The sequence below is a fragment of the Neodiprion lecontei genome, chromosome 2 (assembly GCF_021901455.1).
Source record: "Neodiprion lecontei isolate iyNeoLeco1 chromosome 2, iyNeoLeco1.1, whole genome shotgun sequence".
Lineage (NCBI taxonomy): Eukaryota > Metazoa > Arthropoda > Insecta > Hymenoptera > Diprionidae > Neodiprion > Neodiprion lecontei.
The window spans coordinates 28,331,426-28,348,133 of NC_060261.1; the positions used below are offsets into that span (position 1 = coordinate 28,331,426).

General features: G+C 37.8%; 1 protein-coding gene across 6 annotated transcripts in view; it reads right to left on the reverse strand.

The window, feature by feature from the left end:
• LOC107226964 (cysteine-rich venom protein DIS1) overlaps window positions 1-16,708 on the reverse strand; it is an 85,647-nt gene that overhangs the window by 21,228 nt on the left and 47,711 nt on the right. For 3 of the 6 annotated variants that reach the window (XM_046732976.1, XM_046732979.1, XM_046732975.1), the window contains exon 2: window positions 11,065-11,122. The exons of the other annotated variants lie outside the window; for them this stretch is intronic. The gene's annotated coding sequence lies outside the window, so the exon portion shown is untranslated. The remainder of the gene's footprint in view (window positions 1-11,064; window positions 11,123-16,708) is intronic. 6 annotated transcript variants of the gene reach the window in all.

The following is a 16,708-nucleotide window of genomic DNA, read 5'->3' on the forward strand; positions in this document are numbered from 1 at the left end:
ATGATTCGACAAAATTTCTGCCTGCTTTTATTTCCTGTTCGGGCAAATTTCGAATCGCCATCTATCAAAGACTTTGGAGGGCAGCCGTCCAGCCAAACATACGTTGTCCAAATATATTTTTTTTTCTTTGTTTAGTTCTCCGTATCATCCCGAAAGAATTTCGTAACTTCCTGGGGCGGGTAGCTTTGATCGATGTTTTTAATTTGCGACGTGAATAGCGGCAACTCGGCCTCTGCTCCAAATAGACACGAGCTTTTTGGCGGACGGAATCCCCGCAAAACCGCGGCTACTATATTCCCAACCCCAGGGGTACAGGAGCCGATGTTGCCAGGGAATATTTCCCTGGAGAGAAAATTTCCCAAAATGTGCGGTCAATTTCTTTTTCAATAAACAATTTTTTTCGTTTTCTTCATTCTTTCACATGCTTTATTATTTTTCGGATTCTTTTTTCTTTCTTTCTTTTTTTTTCTTTTCTTTTCTTTGGTTTTTTTGGCCCGGAGATTTTTCATCGCTCTGCTCACCCGCTCAGTTTTACTTTGTTTGTACGAATGTTTTTGGGTAAAACGATGTAACGCTCGTATACAGAGAGAAAAATTTGTAGTTTTGATTGTTGTACAAGTATTTGACTGTTTTCATTTTTTTTTTGATAGCCGGATGATATATTTCTGGATAAAAAATGAAAAGGAGTTACTGTTATTGATTTTAAGGGATCTTTTAACCGAAACAAAGTAGTCGACTAAATAAACGGTCTCAATTTTGCGATAACTAGAAAATGTTTTACCCATTGACAACTATGATCACACTGTAGAGTTTCGTGTAACGCATTTACTTATAATTTCAACAACACTCAAACTCTCACTGTAACGATATCCTTTTCAGTAGAATTTTTCAGTAAATATGACAGTTGAAATGTTTCTCAGACTGTGATATTATTTGTCGATGAAATTTTCTTGCGTACTTTGCACAATCAATAACTTCCTCGATGTAAATCAATTTCACCTCACTTTCATCATTTATCTCATCTTAATATATTCAAACAGCGTATTCCTTATCCATAATATATTTGTTTCTAATTTATGGAACGAACAAAAAATATTTGGCAGAGATCCAACATCTGTTCAATGTCAGTATTTCATTTTGTTATTGCATATCGAATTGTCTTAGAGCTGAAACTCCAATTTTTTTGTTGCTCGACGAGAAAATCATAGTTCGGACGTTTTCACATTTTATCTAAACTAACAATATGTTCTATTTCGTAGTTATAAATTCACGATAAAATTCATAGCTCAGTATTCATAATTTTGTGTTATGAAGCAGGAGAATCCCCGAAAAAAAAAAAAATTACGAATACTTTTCTATTCTAGTTACTTTCGTAAGTTATCTTTTTTATGTAGAAATCTCCTTTGAAATCTCTTGCTTCTAAAAATTTTGTTCCGAATTTTTAATATCGAAAACAACGAGATTCTTTTACCGTTTATCTAACGAACCACGAGATGACTTATTTCAATTAATGTTGGAATCAAAAGTATAAGTAACGACAAATTTCGTGTCCTGTCTGCATCTTGTGAATTCGGTTACTCCTTTAAAGAATGCACTATGAAAAAATTGAAAATAAAAAGTATAAATCCGCCAAATAAAACACTTATCGCAAATGAATAAAAAGTATCAAACTCATCGGGTGGAAAATCGATTTTATAGTTCAAACACGTAACGTACACATTTCCATTTCATTTCTTTCTGTAATGGAAAATATTGTGAGAATGCTGTGTACAGTGATGAAATTTTTTTTTTTTCTACAAAAATAGCGAGAGAATTCCGTGGAATCGGTCCTCGGCAATTTTTCAGTCTGCATGAAACCGTTCCGATATATACTGCATAATAAGCCAGTAAAAAAACTCAGACTGCCTGCAGCAGCGTCTCGACTCTCGGGTAGGTACATCACGTCTGCAAATACGTGCATGAAATTTTCCTCCTTTCACCCCCCCCCCCCCCCCCCTCCCCCACTTTTTTTCCTCATCGAGTACGAACAGTGCGTCTGTGAGTCACAGAAAATTACGAGACGTCGAGAGAAAAATGAAACACGGCAAACGTACATCTTTACGTATATTATACAAGACTCTCCAATATTCCATGACAAGTGTGAATAGTATACCAAAATGTTTATTTCCCAAAGTTTTTTTTTTTTTTTTCTTGTTTTTTTATGCAATTTTTTACGATCTACCTCAAAACGGGTTTCAAATCACGGAAAGATCAGACTTTTGACACGAAAAAGACATTGGCACGGATTTTTTTATCGATGACAGGAAGTTTTAGATTCAAAAAGGTGAAATTGTTTAACGCGTTTTGCGTAATCGATAAGAACTACGAGCGTAGAAACTAAAAAGTCTTCGTATACACTGTATTATACTGTGAAAATATAGTGGACTCGAAATTTTTACTGTAAAAAGATAGATAAAAATTTAGTGGATAAACCTAAAGCCTACAAATGTATTGAAAATTTTATTTTAACATAACCATGCTGAATAGTTTTTGGGCGTATCTACATATAATTGTTGGAATGTTTTCACGGAGGTTGGGATTGAGATAAAGAAACGACTATGAATACCATTGGCATCATGTGACGCTGGAAAAATCAGGCATGCATGAGCTTTTGTCGTACGTTTATTTACCCAACATTCTCTCTCAACTCAACCGGCCATCCAGGGAAGCTTTTATTTTTTCCTCCTCTCTTATCCATGTTTCGGAATTGAGGTGACGCAATCTGCGATTCGCCTCGCATTTTGGACATTCACATATAATTGAAAATCGAAAAATCGAACGTCGAAATAAATTAACGCACGAAACGTAAATATCTGAGAAATATATCGAGGAAGTAAGAAATATCTAGCAAGAACTATACGTGCAGTAGAAAAGTTCTGCCAATCGAATAAAATTGTAACCGATATGGAGTCGAGCCGAAATTCCCCGAACACATTTCCACCCACTACACAGTTTGTACAGATCTGTGAAAATCAATGCATACGCAAGAGGTGTTTCATTTTTTCCCCTCTCGTTTACGTTTTTTCATCAACTTTTATGTTCTAGGATAGAAAAGCTTTCCCCGAAATGTCGACATTCCCTGTTTTCCTTTCTGAATTCATTTTCGGCTTCCTCCTCTTCCCTTTATCTTTTTTCGCCTATATTTTTAACACCTTTGTAGCCAGCAGCTGCGCCTCATCGCCACCTCGGCATGCATATGACCGTGGTTGTAGCTACAGTGTTGAGCCGTTTCCCTGCGGTCACTTTTGTAACCTGAAAAATTCAGTTTTCGCTGTACCTGCTATACATATACGTATAAGATAAAGCTCTGTGCAACCGAACCTGAAAAGTTCAGACGGGTTTTTGTCTTTCGTACACATCTATGTTTCTGTACGAAGTGAAAAACTAAAAAATACCGGTAAAGTTTCACTCGAGGAAATGGAATACTAATGTGAGTAAATATTACTTGCTTTTATTCTGGCTGGGGTGAAAAAAATGTTTTCAAATTTATTCCACCTTGAGTCAATTTTTAATTTTTCGTTTGAGTAACTCGTGCTTTTCAAAATTAAAACAAAGTTGTAGCTTTGAATGTTTTCTTTATTCTTGCTGAAAAGTTTTTAACACATAAATTTTAATGTTCGTAACTCGTGCAAAGTTTTCTTCCACTTATTGTACATATATTTGCGTGGAATTTTTCATGCGCATAATAAGCTACATCGGTTAATCTACATTTTTCGTTTTTTTACAAACCTCGAAAATAGAAACGAGTTTTGTTACTGAAATCAGAAAATCTAGAATCTGTTGCTATTCTTTTTACGATGCTCACTGTCAACTGGATTTCGTTGTAAATATCGCGATAAGTTGATGCTGGTGCAACGATAACTTGATGCTAAAGCTCCGTTAAACCTAAACAAATTAAAGAAACTAAACAAACGGATTAATTGTTGCGTTAGCCAGAAAATTAGCTACCAATGTCTGTACATATAATCGCGCTATAACAGCTACTTCACTGAGAAGAGAGTCTTGTTATAATATATTAATATATTTCGTTGACTATCTTGAGGAACCATTTTTTAGCCGTTTAAAAACTTACTAACGTGTAACAAATATGTGTGCTGTTATAACTACAATCTAAATTTTATAGTATTTGAAGCAAATACAATATTAATTTCTCACTAAAATACCTCTGTTATTGGAAATACATTCTAAAATTGTGGCAGATAAAGCGAGAGTTGATTCAAATTTTTTTTTTTCTCTTACCACAAAATTAGCATTAATTGTAAGAAATTTCACACCGTGTTATCCCGCATGAAGATTTATCAACAGTTAGCAAATCTTGTCTGAGGATTCGAAGCTCGTAAGCTCACCAATCGCACGTTCCTAGCACGTTCTTTACATTTTGCACGCAGTTCGTAGGCCGAGCGGTTGATTTATAATAAAAACCAATCCGACAGTGCGACAATAACGTTACGGAACTGATATTACAATCTTCGGACTTATCCGAGCTTCTTCCAGCGTTTAATTGTCAGTGCGGTGTGTTTTTGTTCATAATCTCCTGATCTGGATACGCGAAGTTACGTTTGAAGTTAGGTGCGTGCGATGTAAGATTTATTTCCTACTCGCACGGGGAGATTCGGACGTTCGTATCACCGATTCCATTCAAACGCACGCTACGTGATCTTCGTGCCCCAAGAACGACGTGAGCTTTTCGACCGTTCCAGAGTGACTCGGTTTGGAAAAAGTGACAGCGGCTATATCCGTAGTACGGTAACGAGGCAACGAGTATGTACTTTGACGTCACTAAATACGACTTTCGATAAAATAGACGATTGATTAACTGTTAACAAATCTTCATTCGTTACCGATATTTAAGTAGTTGAACATTGTGTTCGATTGTTTTATATAACAGGATACTGTTTCCAGAGAAACAGATGACTTATTAACTATTAACAAATCTTCACGTCACTCAAAAAAGTATTAACAAATCCGCGATTTATTATCTATAACTGAATATTTATTTCGTCACATTCAAGTATACGATTTGTTAACAGTAAATGAATCCTGTTCACTGTAACAATTCTCTTTCCTCGGTGTTGTAAGACATTGCCGTCTAATTTCAACAATATCGACGTTATTGTAACAATACCCATTTCATTGGAAGTTTATTGTGCCTGTCACGAGTGAAATGTTTCCCGGTACGAAGGTTCTATAACCGAATGAGAAAAGTCGATGATATTCTGGGAGCAGTGACAGGGTCTATTTCTTACTATTATTCAGGATTACGAACTAATTCCCCAGCGGCCACCAAAAGCTTATTGATTTCCGTCCGAGGTACTTGCGAGGGGAATATTTTAGGTTGAATTTCGGAGGGAGTGGAATTAGGCGAGCTTCACGAAGCTGATCGCCTTAGCTCGCAGAAGGAGCGTATAATGGAATTCAGTTTAATTCGTAAATGAATCTAATTAGATTAAAGGGTGTAGCTCGTTAATTAATTAACCGATCGGATTGGCCGGCTTGAAGAGGATCGACCCGGAATGCCAGTGAATTCATTCCTATTCAAATTCGAATCTAGATGTTCGCCTGTTAACTCATCCACCTGCCCTGAAAAGCTTCTTCCGTTGGATCGATTCGACGACCGCATTTGAGGATTCGTTATCATGTTCTATGAAAATAAAAATAAAATATTCTAACAAAGAGTTGTAACGAAATTGAGATCGACCAACAAGAGTCGAATTTTGGTCGGAATAAAACTCTCTCATTAAAAATCAAATAAAGACGGTTAAGTTGTTTGAAAACTTGAGAAAAATTATATTATATTACCCTACTTTCTTTTTTGTTCTGAAATCGCATTTATTACAATTTTCATGAATTGCGGCTCACTTTGTTTGAGAATGAACTCTGTGCATAACTTTCCGCAACAAAGTTTTAGTATACCTACAAACCTCCCAACACGTTAATAATAAAGCACGATTCCATTAATTATAGTCAATAATTATATTGCATTCTCCGTTTTTTTGATTAATTCAGAGAAGCGGAAGAAATAATTTGGAATCGGAAAATTTGTAGAGAATTCTTGAAAAAAAAAAAAAAAAAAACAAAAAACATTTAAAGTTCTTCAAAATTGAACTAAGATATAGAAGAAAATAACTTGAATTATTATTAATTAACCTTGTAATAACCAGTTTTTTTTTTTTTTTTTGGATGAAGAGTTGCGTTGTTATTTTACTATTGAATATAAAATTCCAATTTACAGACACTTGCGTTACAATTTTTTTTTACGTAACGCGAGAAGTTTTACGCGTTCTTTCAAGCGTGTTTTCCGTTTGCAAAAAAACCCGTTTCTCTGACGATGAAGTATGAGTCTGCCAATGCGCATGCGCGGAGTATAAAAAAGACTCTTTTCACTCCAAGGATTTGAAAATGGTATTTTCTGTACCGCGCGCATGCGCACAAATCTGACATGACGCGACCGTAACTTCAATTTTGTGCTTCGTGAAAAAGCACGAAACATACTCTTGTCATATAAAGAATCGTTTGCAACAAGAAGGCAACGGCTTTTTCGTCTCGCGTGTTTGCAATATTCGTCTTCGGCTCACCTACGACGCATATTGCAAATTTACGCTCGGCCCGAAAAGACCGAGTTTACCTCTTCGTTATACAATATACTATTTCTTTATTTTCTGTATCGTGTTGCACCAGTTTTTATTTATACTTTATACCGCCCAGTGTATCCCGAATAAAGTGAGAAGGTTCACGACTGGCTTCATGAGCAGTAAGGAAGGTATGGGGGTCAAGTGAAGGGAAACTTTGCATGTATATCCATGCATAGCAGGGACAGTCCCGCACCTTGGAACAAAAATTTTACTCTCTATAAACATTTTCATACTCGCGAGAGACGAGCCGGTAGCCTCGGAGGTACTAAAATTGATCCCGAGGATTCTCTCAGGTTCTTTATGCTACCCATCCTCGGCAAAGGAAATGGTTTGCGGTAAAGAACAAAAGGGAGGAAAGACCGCAAAAATAATATACACACAAAATGAAAAGAATAAAAACATACCACCGAAGATGTAACAAAGAAAAGATTGAATAATGATATGATCTTTCTCATCCCTTGCATGGTTTCACTGCAATGCTTTATGCAGGCTATGCTAATTTTCTACCCGTTTCAAGACACGTTTTTATGCTATTCTTCAACGCAAGAACAATTTTTCTGTGAAATCGAGATTGAGATAGCCGAGAACACAATGTGTCGAAATTGCGATCGAATCAAAATGCATATTTCGCGAACGTCTGTTAAACCATAGTTGAAAGCTCTGTGATTTTCAATAGATTATATGGGACTTTGCACTGATTTCCTATTTGATGCCAGTTCGAAATTGAGTAACTGTAAAAACCTTTAGGGTTACTATTGTAGAGGTTCGTGAGTTGAACATCAATATTTCTTGTTACTTTCTTCACGAAAAGTATTAAAATAATTATGAACCGTAAGAGGTTTTAATAACAATTTTACACTTCAAATCGCTTGAAAATGGTGAGAAATCTGCGAGATTCGTTCGATTTCACTCTACGGTGGTATGTTTTTGTAGTCAATTCAATACTATCGTTTGTTCACGAAAATTAATATCAGTGCAAACTTAATAAATTGAATATTTATAATGGAATCAACGTAATAAAAAGAAGTGTATTAGTGCGAATTGCGAGATTGGGCTTTTCAGTGAAATGAATAATCGCACAGTGAAATTGAAAGAACGTATTAGATTTTTTAAATGATTGTAAACCGATTTAGAATTAATAGTAAAAACCAACACTCTTGTTTCTAGTTTTAATACTTTTTCGTAATAGCATGCGAATAAATCAATTTCATAATTACTCAACATATTTGTATGTATAATAGAATAAATGAAACAGTATTAACTCTTCAAAATTTTGTCAAACAAAATTGGAAGTACAAGGCCTTACGCTAATACGCGTAATACAATTAGACCGACGTAAACAAGATTAACTCTACAAGGCAAGATGAATATCGCCTGAAACGAACTTTCGTTGTACAATGCAGAGGGGAGGTGAAATTTCATCTACATGGTTGATTAATGAGCAGATTGATTTCATCAAGGGTATTTCAGCTCTCGAGTGTCGGCTCAGAAAACTAAACACTGAAGCGCGCCTACGCCAAGTTTTTCACCTGTTTAGACAGACTGGCCAACTGCGTCTGGTTTGATCGGACAAAAAATGTCAATCCACGCAAGCTTTTCAAGGTTATGTTGACCCGAATGCTGACGTGTCACATATTGGTTGTTTCAAATTCTTAACGCAACATAACCTCAGAACTCCTGTTAATTTTGATAATTTTAACAGCCAGTGCTCGGTAGTAACTATAAACTTGGTCAACCTGACAAGCAGATGAAAAGCTTGGGGCGGATCGGTAGAAACTGCCAATGAGATCGCAGGATTCGACGCAGGCGCGTTCGAATTTTCAATTTCCTGAGACTGTCACGGTACGTGTCACGGAGACTAGAGTACAGGAGTCTGATCTCTATTGGGGAGCATACGAAAAAATCGTCCTTAGAATACGTGTTAATCCAACAAGTCATCGTTCCCGCGGTATTCTAAGGTTAGATTCGACGGTCATGGGTTATGTTAAGTTTATTGAGATTGAGTTTGTTTCGCGCTCGGCCGACTACGGCGCTGCAGGTTTCTCCGTGTTGCCAACGTAACTGTCTAGTGTAAAAAATTAGCCGTCTCAGGTTCATCGTCCCCAAGTGTACGTGTAAACGATTCCCGCAGGGTGTCATCCAGTCATCCAGGCTGCATGGGCCCAGGGGCCCAGTGGCGTAGAGTGCGGACGGGAGCCCGGGGTTCCGATAAACAAAGTCAAAACAGCCGGATTTCTACAGAACGTTGGAAAACGAAGCAATATTCAGGGCTCGAGCCGTTCGTGTTTCCTCTTCCCGGTTGCCCGGCTGGCCGAGTTCGCCCCAGGGGAACCGTAAATTTATCGCCGCAAGCAGCCAGCTTAAATTTCTGGCTCCCGTCGGCTCCGAGCTGTTACCCCTCTGCTCGCTCTCCACGCGCGGACGTGTCAGACCCGTGAAGAAGTACTGTGCGTGGGTTAGCAGCCAGCGTGACAGCTACAACGTAGTATGTACGTTGGGATATACACGCCGATGTACGTGTTAACTACGGGCCACCTTTACATCGCCCCGTAAGCTCCGTTCGGCAAGAGACGACAAATTGATTTTGTTTCGGATGCGAATTCCCGGAGGTCAAAATTCGGCTTCATCCTAATCATGTTCGTCTCGAATCTCGTTGCTCCCGCAACTCCTGGGTCAGATGATCGGATCGTTCAAACTTTTGAGCGATAAAAAATTTCGACTTGTTTCAATTGGGTAATGAAAATTCCAAATTTCGAATACCTGTAATTTGAATACATTACGGTGTGTACTCGGATATAAAAGTCCTCCAATTTTTCGGCCTTTGGGCTAAATTGTTTGTCAGAAACACGTTGATCGATTTCGAAACTTTGCCTCCGAATTCTGAGAACTTCCGTCGGTAGAAAAAATGAAGTTTAATGTGTTTTTATGGTGAAAAAAAGTCCGATGTTTTCGAACGTGAAATTTATTCTCAGAGGCATTTTGAGTATATATCCTAAAATTCGAGTTGATAGAAAATTGGACGACAATCAATCGGTACAAATAGTCCAGAGATACGGAAAATATTTATGATCGGTGTTGCATTTACAGGCGTGGAAATGTCGAAGTGTCGGTAAGAATCTGCCTCATAGTAGATTTTATATTTATAAAGATCGGACGTTGTTACATCAAAAATGGCAAAGGTTCAATTTGAGAATATGATCAAATTGATCAACGTGTTTCTATTCTAAACGATAAAGCCTGTAGACCTAAGAATTAAAAGATCTTTGTAATTTAGTGTACACTATAACAACTTAAAATTGTAACCGGTTCGAAATTTTTATTGTACCTACGTACATTGGTCCATTTAATGTGAGTATTCCACAATCAATAAGGATCGTTAGAAATTTCAATCCTTGGAAAATTCGCACCGGTTGAACTAAGTTGATACTGACCCTTGCGGAACTTCAACTATTCGCGATTTCGATTCTTCGGTAATACGATTTTTATCCTTCTTCAAATTTGAAAACGTCCCAATTTCGATCCGCTTAATTGTTATTACGATCGGTGATAAAATGATCAATCTGAATTCAAACCATTTAGAATTTGAACTCAAGTTCATTGATTTCACGTTGTTACAAGTAGTAAAGGAAGCCGTTATATCCTCCTTGGAGAAAAAGAAGCCAGAGGGTGGTTGGTATTCGGAAAGGTATCGTCGACCGAGTGAATCACGCTGTGATTGCAAGGGTAGAAGGGTGGGTCTGCAAATTTTTTTTTAAACCAAATCAATCAAATTTGCAAAAAGTTGTGCCAACTCGTTGGAAAATCTTCGTGCCCGCTCAGGTTCAATTTTAAGAGGACCGTACAAGGCTCATTGTCAGTAATTTTTGACATGTAGGCAAAATTCGTTCGCTCGTTTCCGAGATACATGTTACATATTTATGATATAAGTCGCGAAAGATCCGATAAAAGCATTGAGAGGTTAATTGCTAGACGATAATAGAAATGTTTGAGTTTCAACGTTTTCGCCGATTTCGTCAGATTTCAGTGATTTTTTTGGTCGCCTTGGGAGATTCGAGATATAATATGATACAGCCATGAAAGGACCTGAGGATCAAAAAGACGAAAACAATCCAGTTTAGAAGAAGATTTTATAAAACTTTACAGATTTCATGGATATTTAAACAGTCATGTATTATATTATACCTTCCTACAAGCGGACTTGGATAGCGATTACAACGTCGTAAAAGGAAAAGACCTTCGCGCTCATGGAGAATGCATTATTTATATAACCTACGCCCTATAAGAAAACGTAGGCTTCAAGTTTTTCGGTAATCACATGTAAATCGACGCCTCTCTGCGCGCCTGCGAAGATATTCACCATCTAAAAACGCTAAAAAATGGAATATCGTTATACCTTCGCACTGGATTCCTTCGTGTAGAGTTTTAATCAGTTCTTAATTCCCACGCAACATCTGTAATTCAAGAAATACGTTTCAATTAACACACTGGAACGTTAGGAAAACTCGATCGATCAAATGAAACCAATGTCTAACGATAAGCTGAAATTCCGATAGTTGGAACCTTTCTCGCCACTCGAAACTTTCGGCTCGGACTTTTTTTCGCTGTATAATCTATAACAAGAAATTATTCTTCGCAGCGTTGATGAACTTGCTTTGATTTCTAATATTTTTTACCTACAGTTATTAGTCCCACCGAATTCAGAGTCTTGAGACCAAAAAACGCGAATTTGAGCAATTAAAAGCGTCCTGCATTCATTTGTTTCTGAAGTATCAGACTCGGATTTTCATTAAATTCTTCTTGTTTTGTCGTCAATAACCACGATTCCAGTAACAATTTTCACTGACGATTAGCCTCTTTATTTGAAATTTTACTAGAATTTGAAAAAATAGCCTTTGGTTAGTAAAGAATACTAAAAACTTACTGTTAACATTGCACTAAAAGTGTATTCAAAACTACTTGTGTTAAAGCAGTGGAAAAATCTCTTACTCTATACGAATACACTGCAAAAATGTTTCGCAACTTCGAATCAAGTTGCCCATAAATCTTTAGAAATGTTACTTGATGCGGACGATTTACTGCTGACGAGAATATTTTTGCGATTATCACAAATAGGTTATTAATCATTGATCAATTCTTTGGATTGATTTCGCTGACGAAATTATAGCTAGTGTTTGGTTGGAAATGACTTCAAAGCAAGTATCAAATTTTCCCTTCGAATTCTGTGTTGAAAAACGAAAATGTTAAGACCGAGACGAAACTGAGCAAGCTTTAGGCTTAGAAGATACAGGCGAAACAAGTCATTGAAAAGTGAGAATAATTGAATTTCATATAAATTTAGGGAATAAAAATACATATTTATTTAGAATTTTCTCCCTTTTGCGCTTTTGGTTCAGAAGCTACAAGTGGAACAAATTGCAAAGTGGCAAAAAACCGTATAAAATACAGTATATCTTAAATTTATATTTAATCCGATTCTTCTCACTGTTTAATTACCTGTTTCATTCACAGCTTCTGAACCAAAAGCTTGCCCACTTGGTCCGAAAATTTTCATTTTTTAACAAAAAAATTTATGAATAGAATTTAAAGCCAACCGATTAGGGCTATTAATTCGAAAATTGCGTTTTCGTGTTTTTGGGAGCAGTGAAAATCAAACGCGCGGTTCAAGAAATCTAAAACTCAGAGAGAGATGATTTTTTTGTACGCTCTACGCCATACTTAAATATAAACAAAGTCGGTTCGGGATGGAACGCCTCATGTATACTTGAATGGCTGAGGCGAGCATATTTTGCGTATGCTAACGATTCTTAGGACCTGGCGAAAACGCAGAGAAACATCTGATCCTTCTTCGCATGAGATAGATCGTCGAGAGTCAACCGGGGAGACTGATACTCGAAAATCCCGGTAACGTAACACTCAAAATGATGGGGCGATACAGACACGCGTTAGGGGATGACAAGTCGGGGTTGACAATGTCTATCCTCTTAGAGCCAACTACGTCCTCCCTTGGAAAGGTCACGACGAAGGGCGCGTAAGGTAGTCCAGGGTTAACTGAAACGTCTATCCCTATGTTAATTTAACCCTTGACAAGGGCAACGGGGACGTCTCGCTCGGCGAAGAGAAAGAGGGGGAAAGAAGAGGAGAAAATTAATGGAAATCGCCGAGTTTGAAACGCTACTAATAGCAAAGAGGCAGAACGGACGAGCGACGCATTTTTTACTTTTCTGCGACGTGATTAAGAACGGCTCAGAATTCCACGAGACCTTGTGTGACCGATGCTCGGCTTTAATTCAAAGATTTATTCAACCACTGGAGCGGGTAATCAGTTTGTAATTTTCATTAAAAGCTGAATCAGCTGTTCGAAAAGAATACCGCTACTTTTCTTCTACGCGGTAGTGCATTTTTTTCTAAATAATCACTTCGCTTTCAAAAAAGAAAATCACGGTGGATTAACGATGGATCGCCATTTTTATTCGACATCGTAATTCTTGATTCGTATTGATTTATCTTCGGAAATATAAGCGAAAAGAGTTTTGAAAGTCTCGATGCACCGACTTCCATTGCTACCAACTACCAATCCGGTGATTCACGGTATGAACTAAAAGCTCGATAATTCGTCGAGCGTGAAACTGCATATGTGAAAGAAACTAGAAACTGGGGTGATTTATCGAAGTTCTCATTCTGGTATTGATCACCGCCACGTTAGTTAGGAAATAGAGTGCGTTTCGTTGGAATTTTCCATCGGACGTAATCTATAAGCTAATTTGATACAATTTCGTGACGGGAAATTACGGGCCCTAATTACGTGGTTGGTGAAACTGTAGAATCCTAGTCGTATAATTCCACCGCAAGAAACTTCTTATCTGATGATTTACGACGCGATAAACTGGAATTCTAGTAATTTCCAGCACAAGAAACCACGAATATTATAATCCGAAATGCAGAAAGCTAGAAATGCAGTTGCTCACGCGGGATTAAATGGAAATCGGATATTCGGGACAGCCAAATTACTATGAATTTAGATTTTGGGGTGAAATGATGACTTCGTGAAACGAAGACCATGAATTCCGACGAAGATCTGTCAAAAATTCTGACAATAACGAAATTTTTAATAACGCTGAAAGCTGCCGTTGTTTGGTTCAATTCTTCATCTAAATTTCTGCCCAATCGGTAACATTTCCAAGATAGAATAGGAAAGAAAAGACAAAAACCCTCGATGTGCGTTATCCAAAAATGACGTTGTTTCCGTGGTAACAAATCTGCTGTATAAAGTTTATGCCGATAATAATGTGCGAAAATATAGACCGATACCGGTGGCGAGATTGATATGAGCTATAAGTACAAATTGCTGTTATAAGTCAATCGTTCAATCGATCAATCAATCTATCGCGAAACCCATCGGCAGTCGTCCATTCAGTCCTGATCGGTGTTTGTTCCCGGTGGATATAACGGCCGATGGGTGGCATTAAACGGCGAGCTGGAATCGAGGAGATGACAAACACCGGTCCCCGGAAGGATATTAATATTATCTCCCCGAGGCTGGAAGAGGACAAGAAGATAAAGCGGAAGCTCGTCTCTGTCGCGCCTTGTAAAGCTCGGGGGCGAAAAGCGCGAGCGCCCGAGATCGAGAGCCAAACTTGACAGCTTCAAAGCTGGATTAAAACCCTGCTAAGTTTATTGAGGGGTAATATTGATCCGCGGATTTCACGAGCCCCGGAATCAGGATTAGCGAACCGGTCCCGATATCGACCACGCTCAGACGTCGACGTGGTCTGCGGACAAAATTTACCCTCAAACTAGTCCGGTCCAACAGTTCTGAATCGAAAATATTCGGCATTTGGCTGCATCTTTGTAAGTCATTTTTGAGCTGCATAGCCGGCGTGTCGAGAAAACAGCAAAATTTTACTTTAAAAATGACTTGACCGTCCTGTAGAGCGGAAAATTCCGCACCGAATTATGTCCTCGTACGTCGGAAATGGAGTCAGATTAACAAATTGAGAAAAAAGGAATTCTACTTATCGACGACATGTGTGAAATTTTGGTGAAACGATTTCTTTTTCCGTAGTTTATCAATGCGATTCCGTTTCTTGAGGGAAAATATTTCTACGCAAAAATGAAGCCGTGTCCCAAATATTTTTAATTCAGAACTACTCGTATTTTGACTGGACTGAAATGGATTGATAAGTTTGTAAGTTTCAGTCCGGATATGAGCTTAATAATTCAATATCCGTTTCACTTGTGGCTCTGAAAAATACGCAAGGTGAAAAAAGATCCGCAAAGAAGAAAATACTGTCAAGACATCGTTTTTTCTCTTTACAGAACTAATTTCACGATCGGATTATACCCGCGTCGAGATTGTACGAGAAACGCTAAAATGAAGCTTCGTGGATTGAAAAGAAAAAACATGATATCTGAACAGATAATAGTTCAAGCACAGTGATGTATGAGCTGATTTGGGCTAAGGTTTTGATTATTGTATCTGACTGATGATATTACGAAGAGGAAATTTCTCTGAAAAAAGCTGGAATTCAAGATTTGGGAAATGAAAATTGTTATTCAAAATGAGTTTAATTTTAACACACTAATTTCTCAGTTATAATTTGGGAAAAAGTTTGAAGACGGCAGATTAAAGTAAAAATACATTTTAACGTTCGTGATATAACTCTAGAAAATTTATCTAGTATTGTTTCGTTTTGTTAGTTCCAAAATCTTGCTGTCGGTCAAATTTTTATGGATGATAGCTGGAATGTTTGTAAGTGGATTCTCGCTGAATCTAATGGAATGAATTTTCATCAATTACAACTTGTAATTATTCTTATACTTACAACGTTTCTGTCATCAGGTAACCGAAGATGAAAGGAGTGAATTAGCTCCGTCGATTTGTGAAGATTTCATTAACTGACAAAGTTAACAGTATTTCAACAAAATCAAACAACCAGAGAGCTTTGAGCTTAATCAAAATTATGCAATAATTTTGTTGTCCTAAAATGATCAATACTTCGGCTCTATTCTTCAAAATTCGAGGGTTTCAAATTGTGTATTTACTTTGTTCATGCGATATTGTTCTGATTCAATTCAATGTAAATAACTCCGGTCACAACTTTCAAAGCGTAATTCGTGTGAATCAACATTATTTTACTTTGCAATAACTTTATACAGGTATTGTAATATTATGTATTATAATCCTCACACGAAGACCTCTTCAAAAATAAAAAAATATAAATAGTCAAATTTTAAAGAAGAACTTTGTTATAGGAAAGAAATCTTCTAAATAAAATGGCCCGTCGCGTCGTAGCTGAGTGAAAATAAAGTATCTATAAAAATTGTCTGCCAAATTCTCATCAATTTAGAACGGATTACAAATGAAGCATCTAATTCCAAGCGATTCTTTAGCTTCCCAATATAATAATTCGATCATTATCCGCAATGTACGACTGTCTCGTTATCAAGTTAACCGAAAGCATCGATTTCCGGTTAACTAACCTTCTAAAATAGCTTTTCGGGCTACAAAATACAGTCTCAATGATCGAATCTTGTGAGAAACGTTCTCCGAGGTCGCGAGAAAACTGCGAAACTTGACAGAGACACGGATACGCGTCAAGTTTACGAAGTACTTGATCGGTTGCACCTGTCGCTACGAGAGGCGGCGAATCTCCACCGCTAACTATTATCGGGGTCGTAATCCGGTCCGTTAATCAGGAACGAGCGTAAAAATTCACCTTCGAGGGTCGAATGGGGTGCGAGTTTTAGTATCTGCCCGGGCCGACAAGACGGCCTTTCGCAGGGTTGAACCTCGTTATTCGGACGCCCTCGCGTCGGGTCGCGGGGTTCACTAGGTGCAGATATCGTTATAAGGTGAACCAGATGCCGAACGTAATCATATTACGCGCCGTAAAAAGACCCGAGCCTTGAACCCGAGCAGGGTCTTTCAAAACGACTCCAACTACCTCGACCATCGTCCTAGTCGTCGGCCAATCGTTCAAGCCGTACGTCTTCGACGGAGATCGGGCTAATTCCCCTGTAATTTCCCTCTCGTTCGA